At 45.0% G+C, this 3,707-nt stretch overlaps 1 protein-coding gene across 1 annotated transcript in view; it reads left to right on the top strand.

The window, feature by feature from the left end:
• Window positions 1-795: 795 nt before the first annotated feature.
• The window catches only part of LOC107113637 (interferon-inducible GTPase 5-like), a 6,427-nt gene continuing 3,515 nt past the window's right edge, over window positions 796-3,707 (top strand). Inside the window, exon 1 of the mRNA XM_015414986.1 lies at window positions 796-891. The gene's annotated coding sequence lies outside the window, so the exon portion shown is untranslated. The remainder of the gene's footprint in view (window positions 892-3,707) is intronic.

Here is a 3,707-nt window from a genome sequence, read left to right as displayed (position 1 = left end):
GGTCTCAAAGTAGTGCTTTTTGACTTGAGAACTCTAAATAATTGGTACCTGATATATGGTCTCCCCTCTGCTCACTCACTAAACGTTCTATTCTAGATACCCTTCTCGGAGTGTCCCCACTGGCAGAAGTGATACGAGTTAAGGAGACGGTCCCAGAGATGCCCCCTCATTATGGATCTTCCCTCTTTTTTTCCTCTCTGCACCCCACAGTGTGTATTCTCTTTATGATGTGTCTCTCTACACTCTTTTCTGTTTCCGTTCATTTTCTCTGTTTCTCCCCCCCCCACAGACTGTGCAGCCTCTCCCTCTGCCAACTATTCCCCAGTTTAAGGAGACCAAGTTGCCCGTTTTGGCAGAAAACCTCCCAGTCTTCAACCCTGCCCTCCCGCTGCTCCATCCCCAAATCTCCAAGAACTTTGCTAGCTGGAGTTGGCAACTCCACAACCCTCGCTGTTAGCCACAAATGAGGCTGCTTTTGTAGAACCACAATATTTTACATGGTTTTCTTACTTACTATCGTTGATTCTCTTGAAATCATGTCCTGTTTTTCAAACAATTATTCATAGCAATGAATACCTGCATTTAGTATCCCGAAGGAAATGAAGTTTCTGACCTGCAACCTGAGACGATAGATGCAATGGCTGACAAAAACTCAGGCTGCTTACAGGAAATCACATGACTGTTGCTGGTGAGCACACCAAGGGGTGTAACCCTGTGAAAAGGAACACTGTCAGTTTCCACTCTTAGTTGGACTTTAGTCTCTTATCAAGCAACAGAGAAAAGACCAAGGAGAGTTTGGGGAGCCAGGGAAAAAAGCCCCCCACCCAACCAAACAACTGGTGGCCACTGATTCTTTGATTCCTCAAAGCAGCCCGCCCTTGGCTACAAACGGTAAGCTAATCTCTCTTGCTATCAAACTTCTGCATAGGCTTTGCAATGTGTCAGCAGCTGCTGTATCTGGCGTTTATATTCAAAATAATTATTCCACCAAAACAAGAGACACTATAGGGAGAGCAGGCCTTTTCAGGTGCTTGGAAAGGCTGGTAGGAGAGAAAGGCAATAATTAAGGCACCGTCTCATATTTGAGCAGGGGAGTGAGAAGCAAGATTTGCAGAAAGACTGAAAGACATGTTCAATGGGAAGGTGAAGGCAGTGTCTCTGTAGAGCCTCCATAGTTACATATTTATCCCTGTCAACAATTACAGGAAGGCTGTCTTCATTAGAGATAGGCCCAAATTGAACCACGAAGCCAAATTTGAGATGAATTGTGCCCCATTCGTGGTTTGCGAACAGAGGTTTGTGACTTCCACAAACTTTTGAAGCAGTTTGTGGCGGTTCATAGAGCAGAAAGCAGGGTTTAACCCCTGCTTTCTGTTCGCCATCACTCAGCTGTTTCAGGCTTTCTTGTGCAGTCCCTTTAAAGTCCCATTTAAAATCCCATTTTTTGCAGTTCGTGCCCATCCCTAGTCTTCATAGATTTAAAAGCTAGCTTTTTTCTTAAAGAGTTTATTTGGGCAGTTAGCAGGGATTCTTAGAGCTCGGGTGCACCTCGCCGATTATTAAAATAGCATAGCAAACTAGTAAAGTTGCAGGGTTGCCAATATCCAGGTGGGACCTGGAGATATGCTGGAACCGCAGCTCATCTCCAGACTGTAGAGATCGGTTCTCCTACAGGAAATGGACGCTATGGAGGATGGACTCTATGGGACTATACCCTGCTGAGGTCCATCTTCTGCTGAAATTTTGCCCCTCCACAGTCTCCACCATGAAATTATGAGGTATTTCCCATCACAGAGATGGCAACCCTACCAGAAAAAGATGTGCACCTGAGGGACGGATGCTCAAAGTCTGCAACACATAGGGCAGTTTCTCCCACCTTCTAATGGAATTGCATGCTTCTTTCACATTATGCTGAAATCTGACTGGGTTGTCTAGGAATTGTCAGGGCTGATTGTTCTTCTACCCTGTGTAAAGACTTGATGGTCAGAGAGATTCCCATAATGTTAGGGAAGTTGTAGTCTGTGAAGTGACATTTCTGCATCTGAATTTCTTTGGCCTTTAAGGACCTGAGTATCTGCATCAGGGCCGGATTTAGACTTGCTGAGGCCCTAAGCTACACAAAACCCAGAGGCCCTCCTACTGTTTTAAATTACATCAGCTGGTCTCAGAAAAAAATTAAAATATATACGCCTTTTTAATATTTGAAAATATATTGTCTTTTAATTTTTATTAAAAATAATAATAAAGGATGTTTTTACAAAATCACAGAAATAATTACATAATTAAAAGGTTTTAAAATGACAAATAAGGCTCATAAGCCCCTCCGACTTCAGCTTTCCATCTCCACACCCCTCCCTGCAGCCTCTTTCTCCGCAGTGGGGACCAAAGCAGCTTACATCATTCTTCTCTCCCCCTTTTGATCTGCACAACAACCCTGTGAGGTAGGTTAGGCTGAAAGTCTGTGACTGGTCCAAAATCACCCACTCATCTTCTACAGCAAGAACCTGGATCTAGCAGACCCTGCTCTGAAGCACTGACTCCAACACAGGGTAGCCAACCTCCAGGTGGAGCCTGAAGATCACCAGGTATCACAACTGAACTCCAGACAACAGATTTCTCTTGCCCGGAGAAAATAACTGCTTTGGAAGGTGGACTTTATGGCATTTTGTTCAGCTGAGATCTCTCCCCTCCCCAAACCGTGGCTTCCATAGACTCTACCAGAAAATCTCCAGGAATCTTCCTACCTGGAGCTGGCTACCCTAGCTCAGGACTGGCCCCAATGAGTTCCTCACAAAGGCCTGCGAAGAGTTTACTTCCTTTGTCTGAACCAAGCTTGACTGCCTACTGTGGCGAAACGGGCTCCAGTTTACAACTCAGCTTTTCGCCTTCCACCCTTGTCCTATGGGCGTAACTCACTCCTTACGTTCCCTGCCACCACTCACTGAATTGTCACTGCCTTTTTAGAGGGACAGTGAGACCCCTGTGGCCAAATCTCCCTATTTGGAGATGGAATCCCCAATCTTTGGGGGATCCCTGGAAAGTTGGCAACCCAAGGGTCTGGCCTTTCCTTGCTTCCCTGGGCTACCCCCTCCCTTTGGTATTTTGCAGTGCGGGGGAGACTGTGGGGTCGGAGGACAACACAGATTATTGGCCCAAACAGAATAATTTATTTTACTATTTACACAATTATTGAGCACAAACACACACTAAATGAATAAGGCACAACTGTAAGAGTAAGCATACACTTACCAACCAACAGGGCATAAATGAACAGGGGTTAAACACAATCCTCCCTGGATGGGCTGGAGTCTATATTGATGGTGCCCCACCCAGGCCCATAGCTAGGACATTTTTAGTGACATCACAAAAAGTGCACTGACATCACAACAAATAAGAAATAAAATAAAAATAAAATATGCTCAGCACTGAGATGCACCCCCCTCTCCCTCCCTGATGCCTAGCCAAGGCATGGATAGAGGGCTCCCAGAAAGGGAAAGAAATTGAAAAAAGGGAAAGAAAGAAATGGGGGAAAGGGAAACAAAGAAAGAGAAGGAAACAAAGAAAGAAATAAATGGAAGAAAGGAATGGGAAAGAAAATGAAAGCCTCGGTGCATGTTTGTTTTCCCCCAAGTTCCAAATCCCCCCCACCCTCAGCAGTTAAAAAGGAGCTTGAAGGTTTACAGTGTAATGTTTCCCTTTGGCTGTGG

This window comes from Gekko japonicus, unplaced genomic scaffold (genome assembly GCF_001447785.1).
Source record: "Gekko japonicus isolate JY-2015 unplaced genomic scaffold, Gekko_japonicus_V1.1 scaffold4589, whole genome shotgun sequence".
In the NCBI taxonomy this organism is placed as follows: Eukaryota; Metazoa; Chordata; class Lepidosauria; order Squamata; family Gekkonidae; genus Gekko; species Gekko japonicus.
This window is presented reverse-complemented; position numbering and strand designations above follow the sequence as displayed.